Genomic DNA, 25,790 nt, shown 5'->3' on the forward strand with positions numbered 1-25,790 from the left:
CAGAGACAAAGGCAAGACAGTGCAGGGCACCCGCGGAGTGGGGCGTGACGGGGGCAGGGTGTGGGGGGCCTCCTGTGCCCTGCAGTGACGCTTGGCCTCTGACCTGAGGTGGGGGTTGACACATCTCCACTTACTATTCATCATCACAGACAGCTGATGTCAAATATGACCCCGTGATCGCTCTTCTAGAGAAACAGAGAAGAGAGCTCACTACAAAATGTAATTCAATGAGTCCGACTTTCCAGAAACCCCGCAGGAAAGCGATGCCTAAATCACTTCAGGCGTAATCACTACAATCACTGTTGTCCCCAAAGTGGAGGGTTTCTTCCCGGGGCGCCTGGGGGGCTCAGTTGGTTAAGCATCAGACTCTTGATTTTGGCTCAGGTCATGACCTCAGGGTTGTGAGATCAAGCCTCGGCTGCCAGTGGAGCCTGCTTAGGAGTGTCCTTCTCTCCCTCTCTGTCCCTCCTCCCCTCCTCATGTGCACGCTCTCCCTCGCTAAAACAAAATTAAAAAAACACTTTTTTAATTGGAGAGTTTCCAGGCACCTAGGTGGCTCAGTCGGTTAAGTGTCTTTTTTTTTTTAAACGTTTCTTGAGAGAGAAAGAGCATGAGCGGGGTAGGGGCAGAGAGAAAGGGAGACACAGAATCCGAAGCAGGCTCCAGGCTCCGAGCTGTCAGCACAGAGCCGGATGCGGGGCTCGAACTCACAGACTGAGGGATCATGACCTGAGCTGAAGTTGGACGCTTAACTGACTGAGCCACCCAGGTGTCCCAAGCATTTGACTCACGATCTAGGCTCAGCTCAGGATCTCACTGTTTGTGAGATCGAGCCCTGCGTGGGGCTCTGGGCTGACAGTATGGAGCCTGCTTGGGATTCTCTCCCCCTCCCCTCAAAATAAACAAACAAACTTAAATAAAAATTGGAGGCTTTCTTCCTGCCTTCCTGTGCGCAAATAACACACGACCAAAAGCATCAGCAATGATACACACAACGCAACAAGGACAGGAAGCTTCGGCGGGTCACTGAGCACGAGACTTTCTGAGGATACTCGAGACTTCACAGGCAGACCAAGAAGATTATGAATCTGAATAGTCTCATGGCATCTAGGTGGCTCAGTCAGGTGAGCGTCGGACTTCAGCTCAGGTCATGATCTCACGGTTCACGAGCTCGAGCCCCACTTCAGGCTCTCTACTGTCAGTGCAGAGCCTCTGTCCTCCTCCTCTCTGTCTCTCCCCTGCTTGCTTGCACACACACTCTCTCTCTCTCTCTCAAAAATAAAATAAATTTAAGCATCTGAGAAGTGTAAAACAGCAGGAAGCTAACCTGTGGGCAGGACATCGGCCAGTGGAGAAGCAGAGCCCTACCACACGATGAGCGGTGCAAAATCAACTACCTCGTTTGCATGGGCAGCTGCCCCCAGCCTGGAAGGTCTAGGTGATGCCCTGGCCCCTGATCTCTGCTGGTGAACTTGAGAGAAAAACGTTAACTGTTATAGTGAGTTGGCAGAGTCGGGAGGAATGACTATCACGCTCACACACATTAAAGAACATAGTAGTGCTTGCGAGTTAAGGAAATTAAATGGAAAAGAAGAAATCGGAACTTTTCGGCAACATTTAGGAATGGTGATTTTACAGAATTATGGACAGATTTCTTTTAAATGCGAAACTGTACTGCTTTTTTATTCATAAAAGAAGTTTTAGGAAAATCTGCCTGAAAAAAAAATTACACTTGGTCCCAAGCTGTGCTAGGAAGTGTCTTGAAAGCTCTCTTGTATATATCACAAGATGGTCATGCCCCTTAAGCCAGTCTTTCCATGTTTGAAGGATTTAGAAAGAAAAAGATGGCTTTATACAAATTTTTTTGATGTTTATTTTTGAGACAGAGAGAAAGAGAGAGAGCGGGTGGATGCTAAAGCAGCGGAAGGGTGCAGGGGGGCGGGGGGGAGGGCAGACAGAGGATCCATAGCAGGCTCTATGCTGACAGTAGAGAGCCCAATGCAGGGCTCGAACCCATGAACTATGAGATCATGACCTGAGCTGAAGTCAGCCACTGACCCAACTAGGCCACCCAGGCGCCCCAAATATTTTTTCATTACAATCATACTAACTTAATTTATGACAAAATTATACTAGGCACACACATAATATAATCCTATGTTTATTTTTTTAAATGCATGCACATAGATACACACACACACACACACACACACACCAGCAACTCTGTGCCCACAGATACACACACACACAAGCAACTGTATTCTTGGGCATTCCTTCTATATAACTGAAAACTTACATTTGCACAAAAACATGCACACAAGCATTCATAGCAGCTTTTTGTGTAAAAGGCAAAAGCTGAAAAAGCCAGTCCCAGAAGGTTACACAGGCTATGATCCCACTTACAGAATATTCTTGAAATGACAAAATTAGAGAGAATGAAGGGCAAATTGGTGGATGCCACAAGTTGCGAAGGGAGTGGGGGCAAGAGGGTAATGGGTGTAGCTATAAAGGGGCCACATGCCGGGTCCCAGTGTTGATGGAAAGGTTCTGCATCTCGACTCTATGTCAAGACCCTGATTGCGCTATTGTGCTTGAGTTTTGCAAGATGTTATCATCGAGAAAGAGTAGGTAAAGGGTATATGGAATCATTCTGTATTATTGCTCACAAATGCATGTGGAGCTACAGTGATCTCAAAACAAAAAGTTTCATTACCAAAAAGTATAAAAATATATGCAAAAAGGCTAGAAGAAAATATATCAGAACTCCAATAATGGATCACAAGCTTGTAGGTGTTTTCACTTTGTTTTTTATACTTTTCTATCACTCTTTTCCTATTTGCTAAAAGCTTAAAACATTTCTAGCCTTAAAAAAAACAAATCAGTCCAGGGGCACCCAGGTGGTTCAGTTGGTTAAGCATACAACTTCAGCCCAGGCCATGATCTCACGGTTCGGGAGTTCGAGCCCCGAGTCGGGCTCTGTGCTGACAGCTCAGAGCCTGGAGCCTGCTTCAGATTCTGTGTCTCCCTCTCTCTCGGCCCCTCCCCTGCTTGTGCTCTGTTTCTCTCTCTCTCTTTCAAAACTAAACATTTAAAAAAGTTTTTTCAAAAAATCACTCCAATCAAAAATCACTATCAGTGAACATATCTGGATACATATAACTGATTCAATTAATTTAAACAGTGACTATTATAGAGCTATTTTCCCCAAATAACAAAAACGAAATGAAATAATACCCTCCCAAGAGTCACCAGCAATTAGGAGTATAGGGGCTTCTCCTCTAATCCACTTGTAATAAGCATGATAAGTTTCAGCCCAGAGAAACCACAAAGCAAGAGGCAGGTATGGGACAAAAGCCTACAGAACCCAGGTTCTTGGTCCCGTGCTCCTGAGACAACTGGTCCACCAACTTTTGCTTCTGAGGCTCCTTACTCCTGGTCCTAACGTCCTGATCCTTGCTCTAATTTTGTGTATTCCTTTTGGTCCCTCTCTTGCAAGTCAGAAGCCCAGACTCTGATAGCATGAACTTGAATTCTGGTATCGAAGCTCCATTCCTAGAATTCCAAACCATTTTGACGTTTCAAAAGCACCTCTACACACACCCACACACACACACACACACACACACACACACCTCCACAACTTACCCTCATCTCTTCATCAAGAATGACACCTTTGGCACCTGCTGCCCAAGCTAGAAATTGGAGTCAACCTCAAAACCCCTCCCTACTGCTGACCATGTCTTCTCTGCAAGTCCTAGGTCAGGTGATCAACACTGTCCAGAACCCATCTGCTCTCCTCTTCCTCTGCCTGCCTCACATTTTTCATCCAACCCCTACAACTACTTCCTAATAAGTTCCTCTGCCTCCGATATCTCATGGCGTGAATCCAACGGTCCTCAAATTAGAGTCCAAGAAACATTTTTTTAACGTGGAGTTTTAATTTTAATGACTAAAAACGTTTTCTACTAGTTTTAAAGATAAGTTTTCTTGGCCGTGAGAACTGTGAATTCAAAGAAATTTTCAGAGATAAAATTTTGGTTTCTTACACTGGTGTTTCCCAAACTGGGACCAACTAGGATCTTTTAGCGGATTCCATACAAGCCTGAACAGCACAGACCCAGAGGGCTTTGAACCCAGTCTGCTTCCCATCAGCTAAGCAATCTTAACCTTCTCCAGTTACACCACATGCCAGCCCTCAGTTTCATCATCTATAAAATAAGGATGATAATACCTACACGTCAGAGTGGTAGTGAGATCAGAATAAGATAATGCACAAAAGGAATTTAGCACAGCTCTTGGTACTGAGCAAGCAACTCAAATATTTCACCGTTAGCCGTGTTACTGTTACCAGTGACATGCATTGATTGGAATTCTCACAATTTGTTCCCAGTCACTTCCAAGATGAAGAAAAATCTCCTTATGTGGGTGGATTCCCTACAATGCTTTCCTGAGGGGCCCCCACTACTGCTCCTACCAAACTGACTCCAGGATTACAGACCGACTTAGAGTTTCCCGCCCCCTCTTTCCAACCCCTCACCATGTTCCATACTCCATGAACTGTCCTGGGATCTGTCCTGCATTCCTCCAGATGACCCGTCTTCCAAGCCTCCACCACCACGCCCAGCCTGGCAGGAGTGCCCTTCTTTCCCACAGCACCTTGGACAGAACCTCTCCTGTCACTTAACCACACTACGCTATCTTACCCTCTGTCTTATCTCTGCCGAGGGACCAGGACTGGCAGAACTTTCAGGCTCCTGTGTGGAAGCGGTGATTTCCTGGGGCCCCATGATGAAGATCTGCGGCTGTAGGTGGGCTGGTGGGGAGGAGGGCGAGACCAAATGGGGATGCCACAGTAGTCATGGATGCACTATCATCCTCATACTGGACCAGTCCGTGAGGACCTGGGCTGTATCTCGCGAAGACGTCTGAGTCCTCCTTGCCTCGTCAAACATCTGGCACCAGTAGCTGCTTACCAACTGTCTGCCAAGGTGATGAGCACCAGCTTCCTTCTATGGTGCTGAGATCATATACTTAGCACCCTGCACTGGTCATCTAAAACCGAACTCCAAAGGCTGAGCTGTAAATCAACGTTTTCCATTCACTGGCTTCTTTGAAACAGCCTTAAACTGAACAACAGTAATTCCTTGGCTGTTCTTAAGTGAAATGAAAAAAGACTTGGTCTTTGAGCCAAGTACGTGTCCATCTCAGAGTTCAAAAAGAGTCTAAATAATTTTTATAAATCTTAACTTTAAGCATTATGTGTTTTGCATGCCACTCATTTCCAAGTGTCAAATAAGAAGAGACTCAAGTTATTTATGAATGCAGTGAACAAACCCAGATTCAGAATGACTCCCGATTGAAGCCAGAAGTCAGTTTGGCTACATATGTACAAAGAAGTCTGCTGGACTCGAACTTATGGTCCAAGAAGTAGGAGAAAACACCACCCAGCTAATAGGAAAGGCCAGAAACACAGCACAACAGATCAGAACATGGATGAGCTCCCACACTTCCCCTGTGGGCCAACCCCCCACCCCAGCCCCCTGCCAAGAAAATCTCTAGAAATGGCAGAGAACTCTATTGGAACTACTGGACGGACGAAAAAGAGGCAGAAGGCCTGAAAGACAACAGACTGAAAAAAATAATAGGCTACTAAGTGAAGACAGAAAAGATCTCTTTACAAAATTATATTTAATGAAAAATAAAACACGAAGTACTAAGATATTCTTGCTAGGATACGGACCATGAGCAAAATAAGGGGGCTAAAAAGAATACTGCTGGTCTTTCCCTAAAAAGGTGCCAGCAAGAAATTGTTTCTCCGCAAATGTCTATGAACACAAAGGACATAAAAGCCCGGCATGCCTTCTGCTGGAAATCTGGCCCGGATATCTAAAAGCCAGAGTCACCAAGCTTTAGAAACTTATGGGAATCTGGTTGGAATCTTAATCTTGAGAGCCGAGGTCACGAGGAGAAACATGGCCATGTTTTTGTCAGTATCATCCTCCTCCTGTTAGCTTTCCCAAAAAGGGAGTTAGGAGAGCCTTCTTTTCCGGTGATCGATATCCGTATGATAAGCCTGCCTCCCTTCAAATTTCGACTTTAGAATGTGACAGAGTCAAAACGCAGTATAAAGACAAAGGGGCCCCTACCGCGTCTCTGCCAGCACCAAATGGTCCCTATTCCCACCAGAGAGCAGCTCCTCCTCCCGGGATGTAGACCCAACACTATAAGCTTCACTCCCCACTTTTACGTCCAAACTCTCATACCCACACCTGCTCTCAGGCGTCAGCTACCAATGTTGTTTGCTCCGCCTCCATCTGCTTTCCAGGGACAAAGATCAAAGATCCTGGAGAAGACGGAAACCAGCAACTGAGCGACCCCACGCACACGACACGAGCAGACTGATAAAGAACGTGACGATGGAAATGTACCAGGGGACGGCCGCCCACCTTGCGGGCGTCCGAAAACCGAGGAAGCTGCATCAAACTCAGAGTAGTCCACTCCCTCTCTCCAAAGATTTGCGTTAGAAATGAATTCATCCATATTCTTATCATTCTCTATATTTTTAAGTAATGTTTTAATGCTATCTTACTCCCTCGATAGCTAGTAATAGAGGCTACCATCAAGAGGACGGGAGTCAATGCAATGCCCGACGGAATGGAAAATGACGCAGCTGGTTTGGGAAGCGGTCTGCCCGCTCCCTCCAAGGGGAAACCTAACGTTACCATACGTGCCGGCAATTCCACTCCTAGATGTATACCCAAGAGAGGTTAAATCAAGTCCAGGCAAAAGGTTGTACATGAATGCTGACAGCATTATTTCTATTTGTCCGAAAGTGGAAACAACCCAAATGCCCATTGACAGATGAACAAATGAAGGTCACGAGGCATGCCTGTACAATGGAAGATAATTCCGAAAAAGGAATATAGTACGCCACAACGCGGGTGGGCCCTGAAAGCATTACGCCAAGGTCAGAACAAGGTCAGACAGAGAATACCACATGTTATAGGATTCCATTTATATCAATGTCCAGAATAAGCAAATTCGGAGACAGAAAGTAGATGAGTGGTTGTCAGGGCTTGGGGGGGTGGTGGGCGGGGGGAGTTGGGGAGTGACTGCTCATGGGTTTGAGGTGATAAAATGTTCTAAAATGGACCATGGTGATGACTGCACAACTCTGAATATACTAAAAATCCCTGAACTGTGCACTTTAAATGGGTGAATCCTATGGGGCGTGAATTATATCTTAATAAAGCTGTTTCGCAGAGGGTGGGGGGTGCCTGGGTGGCTCGGTCGGTTAAGCGTCCAACTCCTGATACGGGCTCAGGTCATGATCTCACGGTCTTGAGATCGAGCCCTGTATGGGGCTCCACATTGAACATGAAGGCTAAGATTCTCTCTTCTTCTCCTCCTGCCCCTCCCCGCAAGCACTCTCTCTTTCTCCCTCTCTCAAAAACAACAACAACAAAAAGTTGTTTTGTTTCGTCTTGAACAAATACTCGAATCAGGCACTTGGTCCAGAAGATGGCAGAGGAAGACACAGGAGCCTCCCCCTTGCTGTGTGCCGGGCCCACCTCCCATACTGAATGGCACCCACTGGAGCCCCCTCAGACACCCTGCCGACCACCACCCTGCTGATTAAAAGGCAGGCACCAAAGGGGTATGATGGAAACGCAGGCAGAAATGGGGTAAAACGAGCATTTCTGGAACGGGGATGGTTAGCCTGCACACAAGTGGACCCACCCTGCAAAAACCAGGAGCCCTGGGCTGACCACAAGGCATTCTGGAGAAGAGAAGGCCAGGAGCAGGGGAGATGGCTGAGTGAGAGCTCAAAGGATTAGGCTGAGGATGCCCAAGTCTCCTTCGGCTCAGACCAGCCTGCTCACTGACCCTGTGCTCCCTACACTCTGGGTGTGCCTTCCCCTCGCCCCCCTGTTCCCCTACTGCCCTGCTCCATGGATGTGTCTGCCACCTTGCCACCAATCCAACCCTTCCTGGTTTTACACTACTTGGGTACGAAACTTCAACACTGGGGCGCCTGGGTGGCTCAGGCGGTTAAGCGTCCGACTTTGGCTCAGGTCATGATCTCGCTTGTCCATGAGTTCGAGCCCCGCATCAGGTTCTGTGCTGACAGCTCGGAGTCTGGAGCCTGCTTTGGATTCTGTGTCTCCTTCTCTCTCTGCCCCTCCCCAACTTGTGTTCGGTCTCTCTCATTCTCTCGCACAAATAAACAAAAAAACCTGCAACACTAACCCAGGGGTCTCACACGAGCGCCCGGTTCAAGGTAAAGTGCACTTGTGGCGTTCGGCCAGGAGAGTTCTTTGTCATTCGTGGGCAGGTATTTAGTGCCCAGACCCTGACCCTGAAATGTCTGGCCTCAGTTTCAGTGACCAGGGGACAGAACCCCGCACGTCTCCAAATGCTATAATGCCCCCGGCTGGAAGACACTGGGATGCACAGAGCATGGGCATCTCCAGCGTAACGAAATCAGGCAAACACAGGCACGCACAGCTACACCTGGGGTTTAGGTGGAAAACTCAGAAGTCTTGAGAAGTCACCAGCAATCATTCGCTTAGTCTGTCTTAGACGCCTGTGCTCGAAATCACTTTATTAGGCATTATTTCAGATGACTGCGATATCTCGAAACACCACATTCTATTTCATTAACAATAAGTGAAAAATAGAATCCTTTTGGCAGAGTAAAGGGGTCCTGAGCACCGGGCTGCATAATAAGTCAGGCTGGCATCTCCTACAAGGGCAAATCTGTGCACGTGGCTGCCGTCCTGGCGTTGCCTGGGCACGAAGTCATGGCAGTCAGCTACCATTTCCTGTTCTAAGTGCAAGGTCCCGTGACATCAAGAGACAGGTGCAGAGAACGGTGGGCATTCATAATGCCAGGTAGATGCCCATTGCTATAGGCTTCCTTTCTGATCTCCCCAACAGTCTTGTCACTTTCCACAACTTTGCCGGCACGTTTACGTGAAGTCTGGCAAAAAGGTGCCAGGCAAGAGATCCAATTTCTTTGCTTGCAAGGGACCTGAGAATAAGATATATATTTTTTTTAAGTCTGTGGGAGTATTTTCTGTAAGATGGAAAAGGATCTGTCTGCAATCACTAGATAAACTATTAACACTTACTAAAGCCCTCAAAAGTCATTAAATAGAGTTTACTGAGAATTTAAGAGCAACGTTAACAGATCTCTCCATACAACTTTCTACGACAAGGTGTTTTCCGTCTCTCCACCAGGACTGTGAATGTTAAGGAATCAACTGGTGCATTTGGCTCCATTTTTCTCTCAAATACAGTACTGACTCAGGCAGAAATGAGGCAAAACCAGAACTCCCAGGAACTTTGATAGTCTGCAGAGAATTCTACAATTTTGGATTAACTCTCAAACTAAGAACCCCTGTTTGGGATTCATACTTGTTTTAAAAAATCTGCTACTTCAAAACCAGTAATTGTGAGAGCATCTAGCAACAGCCATGTGATCAATGGGTTTTTACAAGAAACATCCTTCCCCCAAAACGTACAGACTGGTAAGCAACCCAGACTGAAAGTCACACGGTCAATTTCCTACATCGGCACCGTGACTACCTCGGTGGGTGGCAGTGTGTCCCGGGAAAGCTGAGAAGTGACATTTAATTCTCCCATAAAGCGTTTTAGTGTGACGGTCATTGTGACTTAGAATCAGCACTGTTATTCTGCTTTTCTGTTTTTTCATTCTTTCATAAACATTTTTATTTGTAAGTACTCTCTACACCCAAGGTGGGGCTTGAACTCACAGCCCCAAGATCGGGGGGCACACGTTCCGTCAAATGAGCCAGCCTGGGTTCTGCTTTCCGAACTGGGTTCTGCCATTTCCCTGAATACGTAGTTAGAGATGCAGAGCGCTGTGCACAGCCCCAGAAGGAGGAGCCTGGGTCGGTGCGTAAGACCCAGAACAAAGGCCAGGCTGAAGCTAGACCTGGGGGTCATCCTCCAGCTGTGTGGAGGATGTGAAGAATTACCAGAAGATGCTGTCACCTGGGTCCCACCTCCAGTGGTTCTGATGGGTAGAGGTCCGGGGTGGGGCCAGTGAACTGGGTTTTGGCAAATCAGCTCAGATGACAGTGGGGTTGGTGACAACCAGGAACCACTAGACAGCATCTGAGATCATAGTCTCCCCTCCGGAGGACAATCTGAGAGCCGTTGCTACAGCCCCTGCCTGAGACAACACGAGGTAATTTGAGCAGAAGCCTCATAGGACAATGAGACCACGGTTAGAAAGAGCGTGGTGTGGTACCCAGCCATGCTTAACAGATGCCATTATTACTCCCAATACTATACTTATGTACCTACCCCTGTGTGACGGGGTGGGGAAAGCGAATGCAGGCAATGGGTCCCATGAAACAGCCAGCATGAACAGATGTGGATCTGAATTCAAGGACTATCAGCGCACAAGGAAGAATCTATAGAATATTTAAAAAAATTTTTTTTTCAATGTTTATGTATTTTTGACAGAGAGAGAGCATGAGCAGGGGAGGGTCTGAGAGAGAGGGAGACACAGAATCCGAAGCGGGCCCCAGGCTCCGAGCTGTCAGCACAGAGCCCGACGCGGGGCTCGAACTCACGGACCGCGAGATCACGACCTGAGCCGAAGTCGGATGCTCCACCGACGGAGCCACCCAGGCGCCCTGAGAAGCTGTAGAATATCAACCATCTGAATATCAAGGAAGAAGAGTTTCAGGATCTATGTGCTTGGGTAACTTAGTAGCACATTTCGGGGGAACAAGAATTCAGAGCAAGAATTCAGATCTGGATACCAAAGCAGTGATTAACATCGAACATTGTCTATACGACCGGGGTTCAAGCCTCGGTTCTCCCACGCCCTGTATTTTGGCAAGCCACTTTGTTACAGTTCGAAGAGGCTATCTGTGCACTGTAATTCCAAGTTTAGCAGGAAGGGGAGGAACAGAGCAGGAGTGCGGGCGGCCAGGTAAAAGTTGGGGAGATCTGCGGATGCAAGGAGGAGAGGAGAACGGGGTGAACAGAGTGTCGCCAAGCTCCGACAGTCTCTGGCCAGGTTTCCTACTGATGACCCGTAACAGAGCAATTAAAAAGACAGAAATAACACGGAAGTGTTTAAGCACACCTGCCCCATGAGGCTCTTTGCTTTGTATTTCTCAGCAGCAACACCTGATTTTTCTGTGTTCCGATAAGCCCTTGTGAAAAAACGCTTCATGCTCTAACCCTTGCTACTAGGAGGAACAGAGCTGCTACTCACACACTGGAAACTGAGCCGAGTATTAAAAATGTCGGGGCCCCTGGGTGGCTCAGTCCACTAAGCATCCGACCCTTGATCCCTTGGCTCAGGTCATGATCTTATGGTGTGTGAGTTTGAGCCCCATGTCGGGTGCTGTGCTGATAGCCCGGAACCTACTTGGGATCCTTTCTCTCCGCCCCTCCCCTGCTCATTCTCTCTCTCTCCAAATAAACAGACATTTAAGAAAAATGTTTCTATGTCTTCGGAAGAAAGGTGATAATTGCCAACACGGTACAAAAAAACCCCCCAACGGTGTAGACACTTAAAGTGGCCGCTACCAACAAAACCAACATATGGGGGGAAAAGAAAGATTCAACGTAGGGAAGGTATCGTTACTTAAGAAATAAAAAGGAAGTGATTTCAAATGTTTAGAAGCTGCTTACATAACCCTGAAGACCGACCCAGAAAAAAGGATTACTCAGAAACAACACGCGGTTTCAGATGAATTCAGTTTTGAGTCTTTTCACGGTGTGTTAGAAGAACTGAGATATTACACGTAATCATTTTGTGGGTTGGGCAAAGCCTATTCAAACGGAGACAGTATTTCTGCACCGAACCAAAGGTCAGAGCAAATGATTAACAATGCAAACGATGCTGTTGCCCAGGTGGATAGTCCAGCAGATTTTCCAGATTTTAGAAAAACAGCTTAAAACGTCTTTCTTTACCTTGCACCAACACCAGATTGGCCTCTGCAAATACCTTTTATTTTTTTTTTTAAGTGTTTATTTATTTTTGAGACAGAGCATGAACGGGGGAGGGTCAGAGAGAGAGGGAGACACAGAATCTGAAGCAGGCTCCAGGCTCCGAGCTGTCAGCACAGAGCCCGACGCGGGGCTCGAACTCACAGACCGTGAGATCAGGACCTGAGCCGAAGTCGGAAGCTCAACCGACTGAGCCACCCAGGCGCCCCTGCAAATACCTTTTAAATCACGCACAGGCAAGCAGGAGACAGCGGGGCCGGAGGTTAACTTTCATTTGAACAATGTTAATTTTTCAACTTTCTCCCAGGTAGAAAGGATAGCTGTGTCTCATGAGCTCCACGGACCGTCAAACTGGAGGAGGCTTTGTGGTCTGAGACACTAATAACGAATTCAGGCTGCCCTTCAACAAAGCCACGTTCTATTTGAACTCTTAACAATGGAAGCTGACTTCTATGCCAACTCTTCCTGCAAACTGTTTCTCATTAATAAGCTTTTTTGAAAGTGTGTCTAAGAATAAAGTCGATGATCTCTTTGTCCTGGCCTCCTTATTCCAGGCTCGGGGCCTTGGGAGTTTTGTTGTTTTTTGTTTTTCCCTAAACGTGAGGCACACATGAGGCCACAACTAGGCACAGCCATGAGACTTCCTGCTGAGATTAGCACAGTATCTGATAACTACACAAACAGGCCTCAATCACAGAAGCTGGGAGACAAATCTTTCGGGAGTATCGTTAGCAGTGGGGGTAGGATTACATAACAAACAGAAAGTCAGGCGGCAAGTATATTCTTGGTTTCACAGTATACGGTCAGCCCTCGGCCAGAGACCCTCATAGGAAACCCTTCACACGTACATGCACACTTTAGAAAACGTGTCCCCATGCCTGTCGGAGTTTAAATACATGTACTTTCTGATGTGTGCACTGACCGAGCTGGGGGGGTTTAAGTCGGCCTGCCTGCCTCTTGCCAAAAGCTCTTTTGTTCAAAACGTACTGACGCCAGGCCTGGGCACTGTGCAAGAGGCTGAGAAGATACAGTCAAGAGAGGGAGCGGAGATCCAGGGAAGGGAAGAGGCAGACTGAGAAATGGATCTTGAAAGTACCTTTAAAAGGTGCCGCACTAAAGGTGCAGGGGCAGACCAAGTTCACTGGGGAAATCACCTCCTCACGATGGTCCTGACACTTTAGTGATGCGACCTGACGCAGACAGGTCCACTTTTCGGAACCTTCCTAATCTATCCCAAGGCTGCACAAACACCTCCCACTCCCGGTCACAGGGCTGTTGGAGCATCAGAGAGGGTGGTTACGATGCACAGGTGCAGGGGACCGAGAAGCACAGGCCAAGAGGAGCAAGCACGGCTTGATGTGATTTAGCCCACTGGCTCAATCGTGAAACTGTCAAAGGCTTGTTTCCTTGAACAAGCCTGCTGTGGGTTCTGATTCTGCTCGCCCTGCTTCCTCCCATGACCTCTGTGCTCTCAGCCCCGAGCCCGTGGCCACACAGCCACAAGGCCCTTCCCTGCCACCCTGGCAGCCAGCTGACACCACGCCCAGCTGGCCTGGTTCAGCACCCGCCTCCCCGTGTCCCAAAACCTTCCACGTGCTCCAGTTAGAACGTGCCCCACACCTACCCTCACCTTGGAAAGTGCTCCGCCAGGGGCGCCTCGGGGGCTCAGACGGTTAAGCGTCTGACTCTTGATTTCGGCTCAGTTCATGACGTCACGGTTCGTGGGTTCGAGCCCCGCGTCGGGCTCTGTGCTGACAGCTCGGAGCCTGGAGCCTGCTTCGGCTTCTGTGTCTCCCCTCCTCTCTGCCCCTCCCCCACTCGTGCTCTGTCTCTCAAAAATAAACAAATGTAAAAAAAAATAATAAAGTGCTATGGCAATGACCCACTCACAATATTCTTATAACCTGTACGTGCACATCTACATACACATATACACAAATATCTCTATACACATATGCGTATACATATGTATGTATAATTATTGCAATTCTCATCTGTATAACCTGGCAGATGCCCATGTTCCATCTGGCAATCAGCCCTCCGGGCAGGTGCTACTCTAATCCCGAATTTATGAACAAGAAAACTAGGACCCGGAATGTCCTTATTGAAGGTCCTGTGGTTAGCACGTAGCAGGCAGGGCTGGGAGTCCAAAATGCCCCATCGGAGCATGCCAGGCTGCTGCTGGAGTGCAGGCTCACAGACAAATCAGTGTGTGCGATACTTTCCGGGTTCAAAATACTTGTTTCATTTGTTTCCACAGGTCCTAAAACTCCCTTATCTAATGTTTTAAATATATTTTTTAGTTTTTTTAAATGTTTTTTTAATGTTTATTTTTTGAGAAAGCATGTGTGTGTGTAAGCAGGAGAGAGAAGGGGAGGGAGGCAGGAGGAGAGGGAGTGGGAGAGGGAGAGGGAGAGGGAGAGGGAGAGGGAGAGGGAGAGGGAGAGGGAGAGGGAGGGAGGGAGAGAGAGAGAGAGAGAGAGAGAAAATATATATCCCAAGCAGACTCTAGGCTGTCAGCATGGAGATTGATGCAGGGCTCGATCTCACAAATCATGAGATCATGACGTGAGCCGAAATCAAGAGTCAGACGTTTAATGGACTGAGCCACCCAGGCGCCCCTAAATATTTTTAAAAGTCACTCTTGTCCACCATTGCTAAAAGTCAAAATTAAAATGGAACAGCATTTTAAAACCGCATCCATGCTACGGAGTTGGACTCCAGTATAATACATCAAATATACAGGGACGGGTAAAATTACAGATTTTCTTTTGTAAAGAAAGTGAAACATCCCAGACAACGACAACTGGACTTAACACTCAGCCAGAAAGCTTGCAGGTCTTCTGAACTCACTAACTAATAGCTTCAAAACTGGTTTGCACAGGTTAGGCTGGGAAGGCTAAGCGAGGACACCAATAAATAATAATTACAAGGTTGCATAAGAACTTCAAATACTGAACCCATAGAGCTTTATTATACTTTATCCCAACAGACCAAAACGACCGACACACGAGAGGGAAAAAGTGGGCACAACAGGAAAAGTGGGTTTGCCTGAGTCTCCAGTGGAATCGGCCTCTGAACTAGTCACAATACACCGTCCACTCTCTTATTCTCCGTTGCCTACTCCCCTCTTTTTTTTAAATTTTTTTTTTATGTTTTTATTTATTTTTGAGACAGAGAGAGACAGAGCATGAGCAGGGGAGGGGCAGAGAGAGAGGGAGACACAGAATCCGAAACAGGCTCCAGGCTCTGAGCTGTCAGCACAGAGCCCGACGCGGGGCTCGAACTCATAGACTGCGAGATCATGACCTGAGCCAAAGTCAGACGCTTAACCGACTGAGCCACCCAGGCGCCCCGCCTACTCCCCTCTTTAAACCTGGGGAGCTGTTTCTGTTTCCATCTTCGTTCCCCTGGGCATCCTTACAACGATTCCTTCAAATCATACTATCAGAAAACGATTTTCTTCCAAACAATTTTATCTACTTCTTTTTCTCTGAAGGATCGATTCCTTTTCCAGCTCAAGGCTGATCCATCGGGCTCCGAATTCTTTACGAAAATCACAGAAGAAACACGTTGCCCTGCGATCAGGCCCACAGCCCACATTCACGCAGACCTTTCACTTCCACATAATTTGTTTTGTTTTCCTTCTCAAAGCGCCCCTTGATGAGGTAGGTGGAACAGAGAACAAAGATTTCTGAAAATCAAGAGTATATCCAACGAACCACTATACTTTCTCCAGCAACTTGACCAACTGGCTCTTTGCTTCCTCCATATTCACGATCAAAAAGGGCAAATACATAGTTATGAAAGCACGCCAAGGGGGATATTAAAAAACAAAGTAAGAAAACTTACTCAGTTGATCTTTTCGCTAATAAATTAACCTACCAGAACCAAATGGCTGGTTGGTTTTTTCTGTTTGTTTTTTGAAAAGCAAGAGAACCTGTATTCCACCACTAATTCTCAGTTTCACCCTGTATTCTAATTTTTGTCCTTAAAAGTAGGCCAACCCAACTATGAAATAAGGTGAAAGTCATAGCAACATTAAGAATCAGCGTGATGCTGATTAGATCATTCTCGGCGGTTTTTAAGTCAAGGTCTGCAAAACTCAAAATTTCACAAAAACCCCAGTTAAGACACGAAGGGGCTTATGTAGTCTGGACAACGTGTAAGCTTTCCAGTAAGAATTTTATCTGAAGCAGAGGGATTCCAGATACATATTTCTTTTTTTGAATATAACTGTCTTAATTATCTTACCAAAACATGTAACCGAAGCCTTAACGAGCTGTATAAAAATAATCAAACCTTGTCCTTAAACGAAAGGAATGAGGGGCCCCTGGGTGGCTCAGTCGGTTAAGTGTCCGACTTTGGCTCAGGTTATGATCTCACAGCTCACGGGTTCAAGCCCTGCAACGGGCTCTGTGCTAACAGTTCAGAGCCTGGAGCCTGCATCGACACTCTCTCTCTCTCTCTCTCTCTCTCTCTCTCTCTCTCTCTGCCCCTTCCCCACTCACACTCTCTCTCTCTCAAAAATAAACATTAAAAAAAAAAAATTAAAAAAAAAGACAATGGAACTAGTTTTTCATAAAGTTTAATTTCCTCCCTTTAAAAAGTTATCCTTTATTCTGAGATCACGTCTTCCCACTTTCAGTATGTTGACACTGTCTTTTAAAATTAAAATGATGGCAAGAGTTATTCAATGGCCTTACCTGACAATGTAAGAGACAGGATAACTATGTCGGTCTAGAAATCTCTGGATGCAGGAATCAGAAGGCCTGGGGACCACCGAGCTGCAGCACCCAGGTGAGGAGGGACATCAGATGCACTGATTGTGGGCAACTGTGCGCTTGGGTTGTATCGTTGCTTTTATTGTCAAAGTGAAATGAGGCCAAACAAAAACACAAGCTCCTGGAGAATTAATTATGACATTACTACATTTAGGTGTCATAAGACTAAAGAGGGTTTGGATGAAGGCTGGCTCGCACCAAGCTTTTTCGCAACACTGAAAACCACCTTGAAACCACTGAAGGGTGGCAGTCATTTCTGGGTGTGAGACAGTATGTTCTAGAACGAATCCGCCAGATCCCTTTTCTTCCTTCTCTCCCACACCCAAGCATAAAGGCTAACGCCTGGCTCCCGACAGTCCACGACCATAAAAAAATTCTTTTAGATGTTGGTCATCACGGAACAGCCCGAGTGTCACTCACCAGCTCCCAATGCTGACATTCTCTCAGTTCTTTTTGTCAAAGCAACTAAAATGGGATGGAGACAAGCTGGGTGGGCACAACAGGTTTGTAATGAGCCAGCTGGCACTGAAAGGCGGGGAATCATTAAAGGACAGGGCGTGCCTTTGGGAAGACACTTTCTTTTTTTAAAAAAAAATTTTTTTAACGTTTATTTATGTTTGAGACAGAGAGAGACAGAGCATGAATGGGAGAGGGTCAGAGAGAGGGAGACACAGAATCTGAAACAGGCTCCAGGTTCCGGCTGTCAGCACAGAGCCCGACGCGGGGCTCGAACTCACGGACCGTGAGATCATGACCTGAGCCGAAGTCGGCTGCTGAACCGACTGAGCCACCCAGGCGCCCCTGGACGACACTTTCTAATACGTGACAGGTGCTAAGCATACACAATGCCGGCTCATCCCTAAGCACCCTCATATACCCCCCCTTTCCTCAAACCTGAAAGGTAGAACTGTCACCGTGTCACAGGTGAGAAAACAGATGATTAACGTTATGTAACTGTCCTGAGTTCCTCAGTCGGTGGCAGTCAAGCTGGGACCCTGTTGTCTTTATCACCAAAATCATATTTCATTGCGGAGATACGTCTCTTCAGACTACTTAAGATAAACCATTGCCCTCAACACAGGTGGCAGGGTGACAGAACTTGAAATGTATACAGTCTAGAACACAGCTCGTCTTCATTCCTTCATCCACTCACTATTTATTGAACACTTGTTAAGTGGCAGTGTCCTGGGAGGTGCCAAGGTGATGTAGAACAAAATAAACCCGGCCTCCGCCCTCATGGAGCTCAGAGCCCAAGAAGAGGGACACACAATAATCAAACACACTCCTTAAAGGTTTTTTAAAATAGGAAGGCATCCAAACGGTACTTCCACAGGACTCATATCCTAAAGACAGTGTTGCTATTAGCTGATTAATGCTGATGAGAACCCAAATGAAAGTAGCGATCACAAAAAAGGAACCAACATCTGGGTCAGCATTTCTCAAAGTGAAGTCCTGTTGATGGGCATTAATTTTACCAATAGCTTCTCTTGGTGTTTGGGACTAAAGAGAGAAGGGAAGGGGAGGGAAGGGGAGGGGAGGGGAGGGGAGGGGAGGGGAGGGGAGGGGAGGGGAGGAGAGGAAAGGAGAAGACAGGAGAAGACAGGAGAAGACAGGAGAAGACAGGAGAAGACAAGAGAAGACAAGAGAAGACAAGAAGGAAAAGAGGAAGGAGGAAGGAGGAAGGGAGGGAGGGAAGGAAGGAAGGAAACAAACATTATTGTAGAAAGTAAGATTAAATGTGCTTTTTAAACTTCTGAAAAATAACGTAGCCTTTCCCAAACTTGGGTTAGCCAACCCCCACCACCTACTTCTCCTGACACCATTTAGGACTAGTCAAGTCTTTGAGAAACACTAGTAGCTGGTATCTATTGGCTACGAAGAGAAGGACCAGTCTCACCACCAGACAACTCAACAGGCTGGTGTCTAGGATCATCACCACCATTACTGGAACCAGTTGCCATGGCTGGTTACGTTGTTGAAATACAAGTCCTGGACGGTACAGATCAAGGCTCCTCTTGAGCTGTGCCTAGGGCATCGGCATCCCTCGTGGGCATGTAAGTTTTTTCAAATACATTTGGAAATAGGAGTATCACTTAGGAAGATTAAAATAATAGCAACTAGAGAAGCAGCACTTTCAGTCTGTATTTGAATGAATTATTTTTAAAGCATTTTTCTCCTCCCATTTTGATAGCTGAAAATAGCATCACTCCGTAATCCGCACGTTACGTGCATTTACAGATTGCCACGGCCCAAGCTGCAAACTGCTGGTCAACAGTGATTTTATCCCCTGCCCCACCCATCTTTTAAACAAAATGGCTTTTCCAAAGGTAACTAAAAATACACTCACAAGACCGCTTCTGGCATAATCTTAAGAGCAACAAATTCACATAGAAGCCAGTTATGACCAAATTTGTATTAACGACACAGTCTTCATGCCCCTAGAATAAAGTACATCTGTAAGAGCACAAGGTGGCAAAGAAAAAGGTCAAATCAGGACGATACATTTAGAGACTGATGCAGACTTTTGTGGTTGGGAAGAGGGACTTTCCCATAATACATTAACACCAAAATATTTCACGTTCCGACATTCTCTGATATACGCTGAAACCAAATCATCGCTGCAGGACCCAGACAGAAGTCAAACATCTGGCAAAAACAAAACAAAACAAAAAAACCCCCAAACCCTAAGATTAACAACAAATTTAGAGAAACATCCAAATGGCGTTAAATAAATGGACTTATTCCAGAGGACACTTGTTCATGAAATATTTGCATTAGTCGACTTCGATGGAAAGAAAAAAAAAAAAAACAACCCACCAATTTATGTTGTTCTTCCCCAACTTGGTTTGAAATCTTCTCAACATCTCAAAGCAGCTAAGATCCATGCCAGCCACACCAAAGAAATCAACATGGAGACTTGTACATCCGCCTTGACCTCAAAACAAAAGCCGAGTTGGCTCTTTCAGAGCCAGCGAGATAAAAGCACAGAGGGGCCCAGATGGTTCACACTTTATTCACACAAAGTAACTGAGAAGATGAACATATAAACTATTTATTCAGCAAGTCTGATCCCAACGGCAATTTGAGGCCTGGAATCTCTGTAAGACAAAGAGGGATGCTTTTAGGCGAGTAAAAAATTAATTGGTCTACACAGATAGCCCTTGGAGGATTAGCCCTTCTGCCTAGCCCGACAATCACAGGAAAGGGACTTTCATCAACAAACACCACCAATTCACCCAGCTATTTCTTATTTATATTGACCTGACATTAAACCCAACACTCCAACTCCCAGCTGCTCACTTTTTTTTTTTTTTTTTTTTTTTTTAAGAATTTTAGAGGGGTGCCTGGCTGGCTCAGGCAGAGCATGCGACTCTTGATCTCGGGGTTGTGAGTTCGAGCCCCACGCTGGGTGTACGCATTACTTAGAACCATAAAAAGTAAATATATTGGCAAGGACAAAGAGGAGGAAAATGTTGTGCATTTATAGGTAAGCACAACCTAACTGTAACACTGATACCTTAAAACAAGCTCTAAAAAAAGCTGGGGTTAGGGGAGAAAATAAAACAAACAAAACAACTCACCCTGGATTTTTCCTGCCATGTAAAATGACTTTTAATTAAAACAGTAGACAGCATAAAAACTTTATTTCTACCTTGGGAATGAACCCGAAGTCTTGCAGGGACAGAATGAAAAAGTAGCTGTTAGGTTCTGGGACCTTTTTCTTACGCCTGCATGGTTTTCACACTTTTTAAGGAAAAGTCGTCCTTAAACCCAGAGGAGATGGTCCCTTAGGAATGAATCTCACCCCCAGCCACCTAGCTTTTATACCAGGAAGTCAGGTCCCAGACACTGATGGACCCCAAAATCGCTTCTGTCTATGCAACAGAGAAGTGGTAATAAAGATCCTCTTACATGACATTTTAAAAATCAGAGATTTGGGTGACACGTTTGTTCTAAGGATCAAAAGAAGATCAATCCAATGAAAATACTTTACAAACCACACAGAATGATATAAATGTCAGGCTTGTCCAGCACCTCCACACCACATTTGGGGGCTCACAGGGACCATGGGAGGTAGTGACCTTTTTGAGACTTTTCAGATTTGCAGAACGGTGATGGTGATTTTTATTTCCTGAACTGGGTGCACCGGGAAGATCCAACCAAATAATGTCAACTTAGAAAACAAACTTTTAAGTATCAATATACAAACATGTGATATTGCATACAAACATGATATTACTTCTATGACATTCCTCAATTTGGTTGAGGAAATCAGAAAAGATGTGCTCATCATTGGTTGGGATGGATGGACGGAGACGGAGATATAGACACAGTGAACAAACCCTGTAAGAACAGAGTCTTAAATAATTTCAACCACATTAAAAAAGCCGTACGCTCGAGGGCATCAGTTTAAAAAAAAGTCACAAAGTAACGAGAAGTACAGATTCTAGGTCACACCTGTGCTGTCACTGAGCAATTACCTACACTGGCTTAACACTGGATGTAAAGAAACAGCTCTCTTCTCCTTCGCACGGGGAAAATCAACTCATTCATTGGGTCTTATTTTCAGTTTTATCCTAAGTGCATTCACTCACAATGGTTTACTGGGCAGCAGGTGCCAAAAATAAATAAATTTATTTATTTATTTATTTATTTATTTATTTATTTTGCCTCTGGCTTCCAGACATTAATTCAATTTCTTAACGGGTTTTGTGAAACCCAGCCACGAATCCCTCGACAGATGGCGGCTGGTTAGCCCCTTGCCTCTTCCAGTTCATTTGGGTTACTCTCCAGGCCGGGACTGGCTGGCCCTCATTACCCTCAAGCAGAAGACAGCACACAGAAGGAAATGAGGCCTGAGCCACACAAGGGAAGCCCTCTGTGCCCACCGTGCTTGTTTTCGCGCTCAGATGACTTGGACAAAGCATCCGGGGCCACGTCCACTCAACACACGAAATGACCCAGCAGAACGACGTGATCCGCTCCGCCCTTTCTTCCCCCAAATTACTCAATAAATGCTTGGCGTAAAATGACCTGTGTGAACCCTGGCATCCCTTCCAGGAATTCCTCCAAAGCCTTTGCCAGGCAGTCCTAGAGAGTAGCTGAGGGACAACAGTAAACTGTCCCTGGGGGGACCGGCAGGGGGCAGGACTACAAACAAAGCGGGGATGGTTTGAGACACCACTGAGAGAATCTCAAAATTCCATTACAAACAGAATTCAGTATCACAGGTCACTTTTTAAAGTTACATCTTCTCTTTTTAAAAATTGTTCCATTTCTACGACATCGTCAAATGTTAAGGCGACCTACAGTGATTCTCAGCTGTGCTCCTGAGTCGGGACGACGATACAGTCTCGTCTGTGCAAGGAAATATCCGTGACCATCTGTCACCTGCTTAGAAGAGGCTGGAAGAAACGATCCCTGGAAATCCTCGGTTCTAAGATCCATAGCATTATTCCTTTTCCAGACAGATGAGAGGCCAACTATTTATTCTCAAAGGCGAAGGAAGCCAGCCATCCCTCTGCTGTCCTTCCATGCTGTCCTTGACATCCTCCGGGTCAGGATGTCCCTCCCCACCAGCTTTCCTAGCTGAGCTGACATCCATTTTTCCCAGTGGGAGAGAGGAGCTGGTCTGCACTATCGATGTAAGTATCCCATCCGCTTACACTAACCTACTGGCCTCCTTCATGCCGTATAACCCACGTCCTGGGCTGCTTCTGTAGAACCCATTTCTCTAAACCTTAATGATCTTGCGATCTTCCCAGAACTTTGGAAAAAAAGTACCCGCTTTCAGATGTGAGACCATAATTAGAAATAGTATCTAAGAAGGACACCTGGGCGACTCTTAAGCATCAGCTCTTGGTTTCAGCTCAGGTCATGACCGCATGGTTTGTGCGATGGAGCCCCGCATTGGGCTCTGTGCTGACAGCATGGGGCGTGGGATTCTCTCTCTCCCCGCCTCTCTCTGCCCCGCCCACACACATTCTCACACTTCCTCTGTCTCTCAAAAAGAAGTAAAAATTGCATCTAAGAGAAAGTCTAAACTGTTTTTTACAGTAAAATATCATCCTTACTTTTGGAAATATTACCTGTGTGACCCATTATAAACCATATAAAAAGTGGGCTTATACAGCTGGCTATTCATTTTCTTTTACACTTTTCTGTTCTACCAAGTTTAAAATTTTTTTTAACGTTTATTTATTTTTGAAGAAGAGAGAGTGCGTGAGCAGGGGAGGGTCAGAGAGAGAGGGAGACACAGAATCTGAAACAGGCTCCAGGCTCTGAGCTATCAGCACAGAGCCCAATGCAGGGCTCGAACTCACAAGCCACGAGATCACGACCTGAGCCAAAGTCTGACGCTCAACCAACTGAGCCACCCAGGCACCCCTGTTCTACCAAGCCTTAGAAGACTATTACTTTTAAATCAAATGTGGCATAACCATACGATGGAAAATTACCGAGCAATAAAAAGGAATGAAGTGCACACGTTGCAACACGGATGAACCTTGAAAACGTTATGCTATGTGGAAGAAGTCAGTCGCGGGAGATTATTTGCAGGATTTCACTTACATCCAGAACAGGCAGATCCATCGGAACAGAAAATCACTGCCTGGGGTTGGGGGTTGGGATGGGAGTGTTTAGGGATGACAGCTAAGGGGTACAAGGTTTCTTTTTGGGGTAACCAAGTTTCCCAAACAGACTCTGGTGGTGGCAGTTACACAAATCTGTGAATATATCAAAAGCCACTCAAATGTACACTCTTAACAGGTGAACTGTTGGGGATGCGAATCACACCGCAGTACAGCTGTGAAAAGAAAAACCATTCCTTTTCATTTCAGACCACGGCTCAAACTTGCGAGAGTTATTAACTAATCATATCATGTCCTAGGTGCTCAAATGTGGCTGCAGTCTCTTTTCCTCTTTTAGCTAAAAGTAACATCTGCAAACTATTTTAAAGTCTCCATCAAAGATAGCAACGAGCCAATAATGGATACTTCTGAGTCTGACTTTCCTCAAAAGGCGAGAATTATCTTCTCTATGGTATTTACATCATCCTACCATCGCGGAGAACGACCCAAACGGAAACATCCAAAATAAGTACGTGGATCTGGATGCTGACGTCTCTGCTCACTAGTGCTAACCTCCAGTGAATGTTTACGAGGCCCATGTACTGTTTGCTGAGGCAAGTCCTCTTCGATGTAAGGAGGAAAAACAAAGAATATATTTTTTTAGGTGAATGATCTTCAGACTTTAATTACGAACGTTGTTTAAGTCAGAAAAAAAAAATGCTAACATGGAAAAATCTGCTATTTTAATGTCCCTGGTTGATCACTGCTCGGGGAAGGAAATTAGGTTAATCGGACAGGATTTGCCCTTCACAAAGGCATGCTTGCTGGCAATATGCCCCAGTGGCCTGATCTCTTTTGAGTCCTTCGTTACAAAAGCTTCCTGAAACTGAGGACAGCATATGTTCCAGGCCACGGTCACGGGAGCGAATGTTTCTCAGAATCACCCCGTAAACATCTGTCATTAGCTCCCTCTGCAAGAATAAAAGCAGATGCTTAGAGCAAGCCACTGTGAACTCCAACACGGCAGGAAGGTGGATCCATTTCAGAACAGAAGATCGTTCCAGAAGACAAAAATACTTGAATTCTCAAGGGCTGGCTACTCAGTTACCCTTAGTGGAAGACTTAAAAATTCCATTACATTATTTAAAAATTATTACAAAAATGATTTGGAACACCCCCACCGCAGCTAGATCGAAGACCAACTTGAACCTCTGAAACGAAGGCACTTGGAACTTCTAATACGGTCCACGTGCTGAATTTGTAAATGCAGTGTTGCAGTTTTATAAGGGATTGCACAAGCCTGCTCTGAAGTCTTCATCTAGGAAACCCTTGGGGGATATCTGTCCCCTCAAAACTTCCTACGAATATTCCAAACCATCATGACACCCTGCAGTGCGCACTGTGGTAATTTAATCCTGAACAAGTTCCCTAAAATGTACTGACACAGATATTTGAAAACTATCAAAGGACCGTTGGAAATGAGGCATGTCAATGAATCACTGCAGCAAAGCAAAGGGAAGGGGGAGGTTCGAGTCTACAGCGGGCCTCTTGTCCTAGAGAGCCTTGCTTAAGCTCCCAGATTCTGATCAGGGCCAGGACCAGGGGGAGGCAGGTGGCCAGGGTGTACAATTTAAGGAGCAATCAATTGGGGGGGGAGGGGAGGGGAGGAGCATGCAAATTCGTCCTGACCCTGACTGAGTGCTTCTTTATATCTTGCACTGAGCACCAGGCTTACCTTACCTTAGTCCCGGTCCCCTTCCTGGTCACCAGCCCAATGTTCTCTGTACCCGGGTGGCACGGATAATGGCAAAAGGTAGCATATCAAACCAAAACGAACCGTCAAAAGCTTGGGGGGTTCTACCCACAGCTTCTAAATACAGAATCGCTCTCCTTCCTCTCTGCTTCTGGCATTTCCCTTAGAAAATGAGGGCTATGTATTTGCCTGGAATGACAACTGGTTAACAATTTAATTGCTCTTCAATATTAGAAAAGGCATCGGGGAGGCACCCGGACGGCTCAGTCGGTTTAAGTCTCCGACTCTTGTTATCGGCTCAGGTCGTGATCTTACAGTTGTGGGACTGAGACCCACGCTGGGTTTGCACTGAGCATGGTGCCAACTTGGGATTCCCTCCCTCCCTCCCCCTCCCCCACTAGCTCTCGTTCTCTCTCAAAAATAAACTTATATATAAAAAAAAATAATAGGCATTAGGTGTCCAAATCTGCACAGTAACTTCTGAAGGTTGTGTAAAGGCACCATCAAGTCATTTTTGCAAAACTTTTTGGAAATGTGCTGGGATATAATTAACACACAGCACATTGGCTTTCTTATTTTTGCTCTGCCTGGGAGTGGCTCTCCATTGACCACCCCCCCCCCCCAAATAGCCGCTTACAGACTAAACCGTTAACAGGTGTTAGTATTTAAAACTAAGATGGCCAG

The 25,790-nt window shown here is 46.0% G+C and overlaps 1 protein-coding gene across 4 annotated transcripts in view; it reads right to left on the reverse strand.

Annotated features, from left to right (window-relative positions):
• The window catches only part of MYO10 (myosin X), a 229,358-nt gene that overhangs the window by 140,048 nt on the left and 63,520 nt on the right, over positions 1-25,790 (reverse strand). The window contains exon 2 of one of the 4 annotated variants that reach the window (XM_078444498.2): positions 16,707-16,905. The exons of the other annotated variants lie outside the window; for them this stretch is intronic. The gene's annotated coding sequence lies outside the window, so the exon portion shown is untranslated. The remainder of the gene's footprint in view (positions 1-16,706; positions 16,906-25,790) is intronic. 4 annotated transcript variants of the gene reach the window in all.

Source organism: Panthera onca, chromosome A1, assembly GCF_046562875.1.
Source record: "Panthera onca isolate mPanOnc1 chromosome A1, mPanOnc1 haplotype 2, whole genome shotgun sequence".
Classification (NCBI taxonomy): Eukaryota; Metazoa; Chordata; class Mammalia; order Carnivora; family Felidae; genus Panthera; species Panthera onca.